Raw genomic sequence first — 14,290 nt, 5'->3', positions numbered from 1 at the left:
GAACAAACTGGATATTCAAAAGGGTAAGTGAGGAGCTATACTATCCCAAGCCGCCAATCTGGATATCCAAAAGGGCAAGTCAGGACCTACTATCCCAAAACAAACTGGGATATCAAAAGGAAAGTAAGGACCTATTATCCCAAAACAAAAGGAAAAAGAAGAACCTTTTCACAGAGCTATTATATATACAGTCCTCTACCCCCATTGTGTTCGGGTTTAAGATAGTGCATGCACACATCAAGCTTCTCGATCATATCTTTTCAATTTTTGCTCCTTTTTCTTTCTTACATCACATTCATAGTTTGTGATTTTACGTACAATGGATGAACAACCACATTTACCTGGACAAGAATCACCATCATTCTACAAAAAACTTGAAGATGTGGATCTATTATTCATAGATGATCTAAACGGTTGTAGGACGGTTGTTGAGGGTCAAGTAGAAGTCAATGATGATAACGTGGTTGGCGATGATCCCAATCACGGTCAAGGAGTGGCAACGTCCAATGATGGTAACGTGGTTGGCGGCGATCATGAGTCGAGGGCGAGTACCAGCCCGTGATGGTAACGAGGTTGCGACAATCAACTTACGGGAAGGCGGAGACAGTCAGGTATGTATCCTAACAAATTTTAAGTATTATTTTATTATTTTTCATTTGTCTTATAAATGTTTAATTCTATATATATTTTCTATAAAAATAAATAGGACAACCTTTCTCAAACAGTTCTTAATGATTTTCAGGGAGTGCTACAAGTTGGTTGTGGTGCGTAAAGGGCATAATGACGAAGTTATTGAAGTGAACAAGTTTGGGAATGTGGCATCCATAAAGAACCAGATTGAAAATTTACTACGGATAAGTGCAATCCAGCAAGTCCTATTCTTCAACCGCCAATATCTCGATGAAGATTCGCTTAGAATTGAGAGCATTGAAGGGCTTGCATCTAGTTCACGCATTGAGCTCTTTGAGTTCGAACCATTGGGAGGCAGCCATCGCCACGCGGCCCGACCAGCGCAGCCATCATCTGCTGCACCAGCGGTGTACACTTTCCTCCAGAGAGTCACAGACATGCACCCAATCAGAAATTTAAGATGAATGTTGAGTGTACAAATTTCCCCACGAGAATATTCGATTGGAAATATTCCCCTTTCTTCTTCGCCCCCTCCTTCTCCCTGCAAAATAGAACCAATAAGAGGACCACACCCGGGGGGTGTTGGCCAAAGGCCCTCCGATGCCTAAATTAGTTCAATTGAATCGTATAGAAAATAATAGCTAATATAGGGTACGGAGATGTGTTTATAGTGTAAACCGGGCGGCCGGAGCCTTATGTAAAGAGAGAGAGAAAGGAGGTGGCTAGGGTTTGAGTGGAATTTTCTGCAGAGTTTCAGTAGGGATTTCAGGACGTACCTCAACCCTTGTGTGTGGCCATCCTTTTATAGTTGTCTTGGAGGCTAGGGTTTCAGAGGAATAATTCCGTAGATAGAAGGGAATTATTCCTCCCATTTATGGAATTGATTTGATTAATTAGGGTAAATTAAATCCCTAATTGTGGTAGGTATCAAATCAAATCCCATTTTAATTAGGTAACTCCTCATTTAATTGAGAATCGGGGTATGAATTGGGAATCAATTCTCAATCCAATTAGGTAATCTTCAATTTAATTGGGTAATCCCCAATTAAATTGAGTAACTCCTAATTAGGTTGATTAATTCCCAATTAGGTCAAATAATCCCCAAATAGAATGAATTATTTGACCTAGGGTTTTGATTTAATTTGGTTACCACAAATGCCCCCCAGTTTCTGCATGGCGCGTGGTGGCATGTAGGAGATGTAAATGATCCGTTGGGTTGTCCAGTGTAACTGGGCTTCCTTCATGGACCTGGGCTCCTGAGTAGAGGAGGTGCTTGACTTGCCAATTTTATGAACTCCCAAGTTGGAAAGGGTTGGCGATTCCTTGTAGGTCAAGGAATTTTGATCCTTATAAATGTAGGGCTCCTCCAATTTATTCTTCACATCAAAAGTCTATTCCACCGATTCCGTAAGGGAGAGAGAGAGAGAGAAAACTTTGGAGGGCTTTCCCAGCGTGCTTGAAACTTCATCTTTGCTGTCCATCCAAGGTAATTAGCCTGGAAGAATTTTTGTGTCTCTGACTTTTGGCAGCTTGGTCCATGTCTTCTAGTTGGTCATTGGAGCTGTGAGACATGGGGCGTGGTTGGTGAGGTGTGCCCACGGGCTGGAGCATGGCAGGCTTGAAGCTGCACGCTTTGGGCTCGAGCATGGAGGTCTGGAGGCACTAAGCCTGGCATTCAAGGTAGGCTCGAGCCGTGGCTGGTTGGCGCTGGAGCTGGCGTTCGCTGGGCATTCGCATGGAATGCGGGGCAGGTGTTGGAGCTGTCTTGTGCGAGGTGTGGGCTGCGTGCGCTGGAGTTGGGCCTTGCGCGAGACTTGGGCCGCGCCGCTTTTTGGGAGCGACGGGCCAAGCGCTGGCGGTCCTCCGTTCTGACTTGGTGTCGGGTGTGTCTTGACCAGGCTTTGAGGAAGTGGCAGATTGGGCTACCCCATTCTACTCGAGCTTGGACTAGTTCGAGCTTCTAGGATTTTTTTATTATTTTTATTATTTTATTGTTGCTTGCAGATTTTTCTTGTATTCTAACTTGTAGAATTTTTCTTTTTGCAGCTACTCGTTGACCTACTATGTCTTCCGGGGACGTAGCAAGGCTCCAAGCTCTCAAGCACCTTTATATTTGTGGGAGGCTCCTAGTGCCTAGCAAGAAGTTCGTGCCAACCCGCACCGCGTGACGATCGACGCCTTCGATTCGAGTGGCGTCGCCTTCACGTCGCCATTCCAGATGACATGCGAGTCAAGCTGCTGAAGTCTCGGTGATAACTAGCCTTTGCTAGATGCGAGCGATCCCGATGCTAGGTCATTACCTTCCGTCCTTTTACTTGTCCTTGGGCTTCAAATTCCCCGTCGAAGCTCTTCAAGGAGGTGTTCTGCCATGGAGTGTGCTCCAAGCGATGTACTCCCAATGTTTACGAGCAATCATGTGCTTCGAGAATCGAGCCGTTTCTTCACGTTGAGCCGACAGTGCGTGAGTTCTTTTATTTTTTCGAGGTGAGGCACTTTGAGCAGTATGCCCAAGTTCGCACCTACAAGACCAAGCTGTTCGACGGTCTTAGTCAGGGAGATCACGCTTGGCATGACGACGTGTTAGAAGTTAGCGGACGATGGGAAGGCGACGTTGGTGACGGCCTACTTGTTCCCATCACCTATTGCCATGGTATGTCTTTTGCGATTTTTGATATGTTCCTTTTTATTTGAATTTCTTAAAGTGTGGTTGACCAACTTCTGTCTTCTGCTTATAGTGAATGACATCAACAAGCAATTGGAGCTTGGACCAGACATGGCTAAGGTCCGTCGTGCTTTGAACATCCCTCAAAATTTTCACGAGTGGCGCTGGCTATTGAGCCGAGTCGAGAGGTAGACGGTGGTCTACCCCTGCCGAGGATGTCGAAGGTGGAAGCAGAATGGTCGACCGACGATCCGCTTGCCAAAGAGAAAGGTTGCTACCAAATCTTCAAGAGGTGAAGCTGCTTCTTACGCATAAAGAATGGGTCTCCATCAAGGAAGAAGCCAAGGCTCCCTTCTGCGAGAAGACTTAAGTAGGGTCTGCTCCATCATCGTCTGCCGGGTCAAGCATCTCGTAGGTGCAGATAGCACAAAGATTGGTGGTATGCACGATCGGGGTGTTCTCGCCGAGCCTCCTGGCTGACGCGTGCTCGAAAACCATGACATGCTTTATGAGACGGCTCGTGCCCGGCCTAGTTCTGCTGAAAGGCGTCAAAGAGATGTAAACATTCCTCCTCGAAGTTCGAGTCGTCTGCATCGGTCAAAAGATGGAGATTGAAGTGGGAGGTCCGCTCATGATCCAGCTATTGACCCGTGGGCGTCAAGTGTGGAGTTGGTTCAGTATCATTGACTCCTTTGGAGATGAAGTTGGCGGAAGCTAAGAAGATGAGAGAGTCATCTGCCTGGGCTAAGGGTTCTTCTTCAGCGACGACGGTCGTTCCCAAGGTGGACAAGTCTAGCCTCGCAAGGGATGCATGCGTGTCCGATCCGCTCAAGGCGAATTTCCTATCAAACCTGTCCTCATGTCTTTGGTGAAATGTTGATCACATCCGTCCGTGCACGCGATCTTGGCACTTTCGAGCCTTTCCTTGGAAAAACAAAGGAAGTGACATTCCATCCGATTCAAAAAGTTGGTTTTGTTGCGAGACCATTGAAACTCATTTCTTTGTGCCCCTCTCGCATAAAAGTTGGGCTACCGTGACCGTGTGGATGACACTACTCCCTTGTATGCGATTGACGATGTAGACATCGAGACACTCTGCCACGATTCACCCGTGTGGAATGAGGAACCAAGAGCAAGCAATTGGAAGGGCAGGGGCGGAGGAGGACGCAGAGATGAGATGATGGCGGATGTTACGAGCGAGCAAATGAGGTCTTGAAGGCATAGCCGATCGTGGATCTTGAAGAGGTCAGAACTCAGGTCTCCTCACTGGCGCCTCGGAGTAGATGAAGACTTCTTTGTTTCTTTTTCGCTTTTGTAGTTTGCTTTCTTGTTTAGAATAATTGGTCTTATTTGACCATCTTCTCTTTGTTGAACTTTGGCCGATTGGTCAGCTTGTTATGGAAATTTCAGTTTGTTTTTCATTTCAATTTGCGTATTGATTTGTGAACTACTTGAGTAACCAGCCTGTGTCTTGATTGCACATCTTCTTCGGAGATTCATGAGTGACAGGGTTCCCTTGGGGATTTCGGCGTATTCGCACATCCCTTGGGGATGTTTTTCCCTTAGGAGGTTGGCGAGTGCTAGGGCCCCCCTTAAGAGGCTCCGGGCGTGTCCTACACATCCCTTAGGATGGGTTTCCTTAAGAAGATGGCGAGTGCCAAGGCCCCCTTAAGAGGCTCGGCGTGTTCTCGCACATCCCTTAGATGCCTTGGTTGTCGCCTGCGTCTCCAGAAGGACGCGCTTATGGGCAATCAGTGTGTCTATCTGCCTCCCTTAGGAAACAGATAGGAACTGGATACTTCCTTGAAGGCATGGAAACCTCATTTAAGAAATTCCTAGCGCACCTTGCGTCTCCCTTAGGACGCTTTTTACGGTGCGTCTCCGAAGGATGCTTTGGTCGTCCGCCTGCGTCTCCCTTTGGGCGCAGCTTATAGGCACTGCGTGTCTATCCACCTCCCTTAGGAAACGGATAGGAACTCGATACTTCTGCGAGAAGGCATAGAGACCTCCTTTTAAGAAATTCTGGCGCACCTGCGTCTCTCTTAGACGCTTTTATGGGCGTCTCTGAAGACGCTTTGTCGCCGCTCTCCCTTAGGACGCTATTTATGAGCAACTGTTTGTGTTTTGTAGGCGGATAAGACATTTTGGAATGAGAAACTGAACTTATATTGATATTCATAAGATTACAGTCCTTTATTCGAAAATGAAAATAATCGAGTACAAAACTTGAAACTCTAGCAGTCATGAGGAAGCATTATGGATAATACTTTCGGAGATGGTGAACATTCCATTGTCGTGGTATTTGCTTCCCATCCATGGTGTCCAATGTGTAGCTTCCTCTGCCCCCGGACCGGCTGATCACATAAGGGCCTTCGATTAGAATTCATCTTTTTCGACCCTTGTCTTGGTACGGTGATGAAAGCCTTTCTTAGCAGTCGCTGGTTGGCTATCGACCTTAGCTCTTACATCGTAGTAAGACTTCAACTGCTTTGCTGGTAGGAGGCGACTCGAATAATGGTCTTCTCACGTTTGCCCTCAAGTAGGTCAAGGTTGAGCCTCATTTGCTTGGAGTTCTGATCAACACTGCCCACCTCGAGGCTTATGGAGAGGGGTGATGTAAGGAGGGATGAACGCTTCCGTCCCATAGGCGAGGAGAATGGGGTTTCACCAATCGACCTTCGCTTGGTGGTGCGATAAGCCCATAGTACTCAGGAGTTCATCCACCCATTTCCCTTCGGCACCTTCTAGCCTCTTCTTCAAGTAGTCCAATATGACTTTGTTGGATGCCTTGGCCTGCCCATTTCCTTGTGGATACCTTGGAGTGGACAGGTGTTGTTTGATCTTGTATTTCGCAAAGAAAGCGGTGATATGCTTGCCAATGAACTGTGAGCCATTGTCGATGACGGTATGTGGCAGCCAAATCGGCAGATGATGTTTCTCCAGATGAATCACTTCACATCGGTTTCTTTAGTAGAGGATAGAGCTTCGGCCTCGATCCATTTAGTGAAGTAGTCGGTGGCGACGATCATCATTTCTTTCTTGGTGGGCGCCAGGTGGCAAGGGACCCACTAAGTCGATGGCCCATTGCATGAATGGCCATGGACTGCTTTGCGGATAGTAAACTTCGGCAGGCAAATTAGGGATCGATTTTATCGCGGCAGCGATCACATTTTTGACATATTGGTAGTCGTGGCGCATGGTAGGCGAAGTAGCCTATGTTTAGAGCCTTCTTTACCTGCCCCCAGAATGGTTGCCACACTCGCCGTCGTGAATTTTGTAAAAGACCTCAATTGTTTGAGGGTACTTTATACAGGTAAGGTGAGGGTCGGAGTATGATCTGCGGATAAGCTTGTTGTCTTGCATATAGTATCTCGCAGACCTTCTCACTTGACCTTCCTAGCTTCGAACTTGTCCGCGGGTAGGTTTCCATTCGTTAAGTAGTCAATGATGGGGTCTTGCCAGCTGGGGTCCTCGTCAATTTGCATGGTGTTGATTGGCTCTACTTCTTCAATGCTTGGCCGGTCAAGGTGTTCGACCAGGGATGGGCGTCAATCGGGTATCAGCGCGACCTAAGGTGGCTAGTGCATCGCATGCGCGTTCTTTGCAGGGTACTTGTTGGATGGTGAAGGTAGAAACACCTTCAGCGACTCCTCGAACTTTGTCAAGGTACAAGATCATCCTTGGGTGTTTCGCCATGTATTCACCTGACGCCTTGATTCGTGATTAGCTGAGAATCTGAATAGATGGCTAGCTTCTTGATTGCGAGTTCCTTCGCATGCGCGAGGCCGTAGTAGTGCCTTATTCGCCTCATTGTTCGAGGTCGGGAAGCCAAGCGTGATAGATTGCTCCAACAAGGTTCCATCTGGTGATGATGACGACACCACTCCGGCTCCTTTTTGGTTTGACCTCCGTCTACCCTCAAGCCACGCGTGTCTTTAGGTTGCCTAGGTTCGGAGGTCCGTGCCGCTTTTGAACTTTCCTTCTTTTAGTTAACCATTTTCTCTTCTTGGCCGATGGGGTAAACTCCGCTCTGAAGTCGATTAAAGCTGGGCTTTTATTGCGACTTTGGCCGATAGGGAGGTCATATTGGCTTAGCTCTATAGCCCACTTCATGAGTCGCTGAGAAGCATCAAGGTTGTGAAGGATTGATCTCAAAGGAAAGTCGGTCATGACGATGACTCAATGAGCTTGGTAGTAGGGTCGTAGCTTTCTCGAGAAACTACAAGAGTCAAAATGAGTTTCTCCAATTTTAGCTAACGAATCTCTCCATCGAGGAGAGCTTTTGACGTGTAGAATACCGGATGTTGGGCCTCCAGCTCTTCTTTGATGAGAGGTGGCAAATTGAGTTGGACCTTGCCAGTACACGAACAAGTCCTCACGGGACTGGCTTTGAAAGCAGAGGAGTTGAAGTGAGATAAGCTTTCAGACTTTGGAAAGCTACTTCACACTCCTCATCCCATTTGTCTCTTTGTCCTTTCTTCAAAGCTTTGAAGAATGGTTTGCACTTGTCGGTTGATCTTGAGAGGAACCGGTTGAGGGCCGCTGCTCTGCCGTCGGACTTTGTATTTCCTTCACTGTGAAAGGCGACTTCATCTCGAGAATAGCTTTGATCTGACGTGGGTGTGCCTCGATACCTCGTTGTGTGACTAAGTATCCCAAGAATCGGCCGGAGGATACACCAAATGTGCATTTACTTGGGTTCAACTTCATGCGATCGGCGGGGCCGGTGAATGCCTCGGCGTGAGGTTTTAAGTTGATCTACGTTTTGGGGCCTTGAACAAGACATGTCGTCCACGTACACCTCCATAGTTTTGCCGATCTGCTCTTTGAAGATTTTGTTCACCAGCCTTTGGTAGGTTGCTCCGTTCTTCACCCAAAAGGCATGACCTTGTAGCAGTAGGTCCCTCTCTCGATGATGAAAGAAGTTTTCGCCTTGTCATCCTCGTGCATCAAGATTTGGTTGTAGCCGGGTAGGCGTCCATGAAGTGAGTAATGGCGATTGCGAGTGGAATCCACTAGTTGGTCGATTCTCGGCAATGGAAAGTTGTCTTTTGGGCACGCTTTGTTGAGGTCGGTGTAATCGACGCAAACTCTCCACTTTCCCTTCTCTTGTTTTGCCACTAGAACAACGTTAGCGAGCCACTCCGAGTAGGAGACCTCTTCAATGAAGCTGGAGGCTAGGAGTTTATCAATCTCGGCTCCGATGATGGCGATCCGCTCGGGTGCGAAGTTGCGTCTCTTCTGCGCCACTGGTTTGTAGGCAGGGTTGATGTGGAGTCGGTGACATATGATGTTCGGGTCGATACCAGGCATGTCTGACGGCGACCATGCGAACATATCTTTGTTGTTTTGGAGGAAGGTGGTAAGCTCTACCTTCTCGTTTGGGCGTAGGCGCGAGCCGATCCGCGCCTTTTTGTCAGGCTGGTCGGGATCCAAGGGTATTAACTCGACGTCCTCCTCGGGCTTCCACTCTTCTTGGAGAGACCTGCGGATAGACTTCTTGACTTGGTCATGACGCTTTGATTGCTATAAGAGAGTAAGGTTCGGTTGTTCCACCTCCTTGGATCTGCACAGCTTCTGGGAGGAACCGAGCTTGTTTGCTTTTCTTGGCTCTTGGCGGAGCATTTCCTCGCCATTACACGATCCATTGATTTTTCCAACACGCCCGATTGGGTACCAGATTTTGATGTGTGCGAGGTGATGGCGTTGATCTGGCCGATCCATGGCACGCCTAGAATCTTTGTTGTAGGGTAAAACCTCATTGATGACCATGAGCGTTTGCAAGCGGACTACGGTGGGAGTAGGCGTCGAGGTCTATTGTGCCCACAACCGTTGTTGCACCATTAAAGCCGTCGTGATCCGGCTGATTTGTTGATCTTTGCCTCCAAGTCCATCTGCGGATGACCCCATGCGCAGGATATTGGCGTTGCCCTAAATCTGCATGGATTCGGTCAACCATGGCACTGGCGATTTGTATGCTTTTGCGGGGCATCGTTATGTGGCATGTCGAGGCGTCAGATCTTTCTTTTGGAAGCCGATTCTGAGGATCGTCTTCTGTGGTGGAATGTTAGTCGAGACTTGGGAGATCATAGTGCTGTTTGATCTTCCTCTTCTTTTCCTTGCTTTGGTCATACGACTCCTTGGCGTCGGCTTGGATTATGTTAATCCTTATGACCTTTTAGGCGGTTCCTTGACGGTGTCTCGATCTTCAATCCATTGGATGGCCTGCCATAGCGAATTCCGTGCGGTGACCTTCTCTCACGAGTTCTTCAAGGTGTGCTTTCCAAGCGAAGCAGTTGTTTATAGTGTGTCCATGCGTCCCATGCAAGGCACAGTGATTTACTAGTATCCCTCTTGTCCGGGTCTCCTTTCAAGGGTGGCGGCCTTCTTACCCAAGGTTTGTTTTTCACTTGGGCTAAGATCTGATGTATGGGGATGGTGAACTTGGTGTAGTTCTCTCCTGCCTTGGCGTCCCCTTGTGGGTGTGACCTGCGCCTGTCCTTATTTTTGTTGCTAAATCCATCGCTACTTTGGCCTGCCCGTCTAGTCATTGGTCTTCTGCTTTGTAGACTTCTTTGCGGCGATTCGATCATCATCCCAGAGCGCGTAGCGTTCGCGATCGCGTAGACTTCTGCGAGTCTAGCTAGGGTGATAGTCATTTCGCGGTACAAGTCATGTTGGAAGACCTTTCTTGAAGCGCATGATGCGATCCGGTCGTCACATCCTATAATGTTGGCCTTTTCGCTTTGAATCTCTTGATGTAATCTCGAAGGGATTCGTCGGACTTCTTGCACAAGTTGTACAGGTGGTCGTGGGTTCTTCTTGATCGTCCGGTAAGAGGTGTACTCTTTGGTGAAGACGTAAGTCAACTCCTTGAAGCTGCTGATCGACCCGGATGGTAGGGTATGAAACCAATCTTGGGCTACTCCTCGCAAGGTCACTACAAATACCTTGCACATCAACACGTCGTCGGCCTTGTGGAGCATCATGACACTTTTGAAGTGTTTTAGGTGGCTCTCGGGATCGGAGTCCCCTTTGAAGTGTGTAAACGAAGGCATGGAGAATCGCTCGGGAGCAGCCTGCTCGATTTTGGCAGGTGAAAGGTGTGGAGTTTGCCTGGTCAATCTCCTTGCATAGTGCATCGTTGAGGTTTGCACCAGTCTTCAAATCTAGAAGTCGGTCATTCATAGGCTTCTCAACATCTTCCATACATATTGTTGGTCGATCACGTTGGCAACCTTCGCGATTCGAGGCGGCGTTGACTGACCTCCTCGTTGGTATGTGAGTCGACCCTCTCGTCTGCATTGCCTAAGCGGCGTGTTGGTGGCTGCGCTTGCGAGAGATTTTCCGTAGCTTGTCGGCGAGAACCGTCTCTTCGAGGGTGAGCGGGCGTCTTTCCTCGTGGTCCCCATTGTGAGGATTATCCAGTTGACCACCCTAGGGACCTAGCCTCTCGTGAATGCTCCTCTGTGAGTGGACAGCTGAGCGTCTTTTCACGATCCTCGTTGCGATGGTTGTCGGTTGACCTCCCTAGGGGCCTAGCCTTTGAAGTACATTTCCCTGCGGGCCCAAGCGAGCGTGGACGTCAAGTCGTGGGCCTAGCCTCTAGTGCACATTGTTCCTCAAACTTAATCTGCTCTGAGTAGGGCTCGCGGATGCTTGTGACATGTTGGCAGCCGATCAAGTTGTTGTCCTCGCCTTGTCCGCCCCTCTGCTTGACCGCTGGGGTACCTATTGAGTTACTGCCGGCGTTCGTCCATCCTTCTCTCTTCGCCCAGCTTGTCCAAGGCCAAGGTTTTGAGCCAAGCGATTTGGTGGAGGAGTTGCCTCATCGATCGCTTTGGTGCGTCCATTCTCTGGCTAGGTGGTCAGCTCGGACTAAGGTCCGCTTGACTTCGTGGATCGGGAGGAGAGAAGTGTGTGGAGCCCAATTGCACACGGGCCAGGGTTTCATTGGATGTGTGTGTGGAGCGTGCCGAGCGCGGAGGCAATGGAGGGAAAGCTTGAAGTTGCTCCAAGACCGGGCCTAAGTCGCGGTGGTAACAAGCCCACCTTGACGGGAGGTTCCTCCATGTTCGGCGACGGTGGCCGGTGCGGTGGTGAGAGGTGGTGATGCCACCATGTCGGTGGCGGGATCATGGGCGGAGTGGCTTTGGGCCGTCGCGGATTTAGCCATCGCGGCGGTTTTGCCTCTCGTCTTCATACTTCCAACCATGGTTGTTTGGAAGGCTTCGGTGGATTGGAAAATATTAGGAGCGGATTCCTTGAGCACGCGTTGAGTATAACTCGTGCTCTCAATAAAGGCACCAATTTGAGTGTACAAATTTCCCCACGAGAATATTTGATTGGAAAGATTCCCGTTTCTTCTTCCCCGCCTCCTTCTCCCTGCAAAATAGAACCAATAAGAGGACCACACCCGGGGGGTGTTGGTTAAAGGCCTCCGATGCCTAAATTAGTTCAATTGAATCGTATAGAAAACAATAGCTAATATAGGGTACGGAGATATGTTTATAGTGTAAACCGGGCGGCCGGAGCCTTATGTAAAGAGAGAGAGAAAGGAGGTGGCTAAGGTTTGAGTGGAATTTTCTGCAGAGTTTCAGTAGGGATTTGGATGTACCTCAACCCTTGTGTGTGGCCATCCTTTTATAGTTTTCTTGGAGGCTAGTGTTTTAGAGGAATAATTCCATAGATGGAAGGGAATTATTCCTCCCATTTATGGAATTGATTTGATTAATTAGGGATTTGATTTATTAGGGTAAATCAAATCCCTAATTGATGGTAGGTATCAAATCAAATCCCATTTTAATTAGGTAACTCCTCATTTAATTGAGAATCGGGGTAGGAATTGGGAATCAATTCTCAACCCAAATAGGTAATCTTCAATTTAATTAGGTAATCCCCAATTAAATTGAGTAACCCCTAATTAGGTTGATTAATTCCCAATTAGGTCAAATAATCCCCAAATGGAATGAATTATTTGACCTAGGGTTTTAATTTAATTTGGTTACCACAAATGTCATCTTGTGCTCTTCTGTTGACATTGACACTCCTAATCCTAGCATTACTGAGATTAGACAAAACACTCGTCAACAATTAATAACGAATATTGTGGATAGTACTAAATTGATGTTCGTGTCAAGTTCAGGATCAAGAATTGGACGACTATCTGTCATTATGTTCTAATCTTAATAAGGAGATTAAGATACTCTTGGAACCCTCTGCCATGGGCATGGCTTCACCGACAACAACCCTTTGGGGCCGTGATCGCCAGCCGTCGGCCTATGCCGCCATCCATGTGGCACCCCACGGACATCGCGTCGTGCGAGGGGGTGAAAGTAGCAGGTGAATCCTCAATGAGACATACTTTCGCCGGATCTAAAGGGCTGCACAGATCCGGCATCAAGATCAGCTCGATGATGAACATCTTGAAAGTGGCGTCGACTTCCTTGCCATCTACGTCGTCATCTTCCGAGTATGTCTGTCGCCATGGGCGGAACCAAGGCAATGGCTACCCTTGGCTGTAGCCCGGGAAGGTTTGGGAAAAAAATAAATTAAATATATTTATAGCATAATAATTTAACTAAAAATAAATAAATATATATACAATTTCAACACCAATAAGCATAGAAAGAGGTCTTCCACATTTGTATTTGGTGTCAAAGTTTGTCCCAACATCAATTTAAAAAAATTTCTATTAATTTGTCTCCAAAAGCATTTTACTATAGAAAATGTAAGTACAAAAAAAAAAATTATCATTAGATTTTAAGCTAATAACTTTAGTTAGCCCACTTATTGAAAAATTTCTGTTCCGCCCTTGTATCACGCCATCTGCTTCTCGTCCCTCTTACGAGTATGTCCGTCCACCATCTATTGAGGGTCAGCACTGCAACTAGATATTCTCTCGCGTCCTCGGCGCTACATGAACCACCCGCTCGTGTTTTGGGATCACCACCAGCCTTTTTGTTATCTTTATCCGCGAGATAGATATTAAGTTATAGTAATTTATATGAGAGATAGATGAGGTTATAATTTATGCTAGAGATAATCAAGATGTAAGAGACACATCTAGCTAGAATATTATTTACATGCTAAATGATGAGAAACTGAAACATTGTTTTTTCAAAAAAGTATTGATTTTCTATGGTCACCTCAGTTTTTTTTGTGTGCCAAAGTTAGGAAGGAGAGGGGAAAAACTCACACACACGGTGATACGGGTACCATTGGGACTTGAACTCAGGACTACTTTGGAGCTCACCAAAAATTTGAATCAATCCAACTAACACCTCATTGGTCACCAAAGTTCCAGTATTCTATCTTCTTTAACAATAAAATGAAAACAAGATGATACATAGAAAACTACTCACAACCCTAATTCTCGTACTAAAACAAGTTTAACAAACTCGCTAGACCGTTTAATTTAATACTATGCCCGCACATGTATATACAACACTTTCAAAAAGTAATTGCAAATAAGATCATCGAAATTGCCCTATCATGCCTAATTCGGGCATGCTCCACTAGTTTCTTTGACACGGCAAAATAAACAACCGCAGGATCCATTTCACACTTCTTCTTTTTTCCCCAATCTTTGACACCGCCCTATTGTCAGGCTGCGTGCAATACTGCATATAAGTTTCATTGCAGAGGCTGTGACAGTTTGGAGAGGGCTGGCTGAAGATTGAGGTCGAGTCCATTGTAACTTTCTCAAAGACGTCTGGAGCGGTCTGCGTATGGATGCCCAGTTGGAATTCATAGCGTATGAAAAAAGAGCATCTTTAACGAAACTGCTCATAGGCATAATAAAGTTGCTCATGATGTAGCATCTTGAAATGGTAAAAATATTGTACGCTCCTGGGTGGATTGTAAATCCTCCTTCCTGGCTGGTTAATGCCTTGATTGAAGCTTGAAATTGTACCAAAGCCTTCATATATTTCCGTATTTAATGAACTCCTATTGGTTTGCCATTAGAAAAAAGCAAGAGTATTTTATAAGAGGTCG

Source organism: Prunus mume, linkage group LG5, assembly GCF_029339155.1.
Source record: "Prunus mume cultivar Tortuosa linkage group LG5, ASM2933915v1, whole genome shotgun sequence".
In the NCBI taxonomy this organism is placed as follows: Eukaryota; Viridiplantae; Streptophyta; class Magnoliopsida; order Rosales; family Rosaceae; genus Prunus; species Prunus mume.
The sequence above is the reverse complement of the archived record's forward strand: the minus strand, read 5'-3'. Positions refer to the sequence as shown.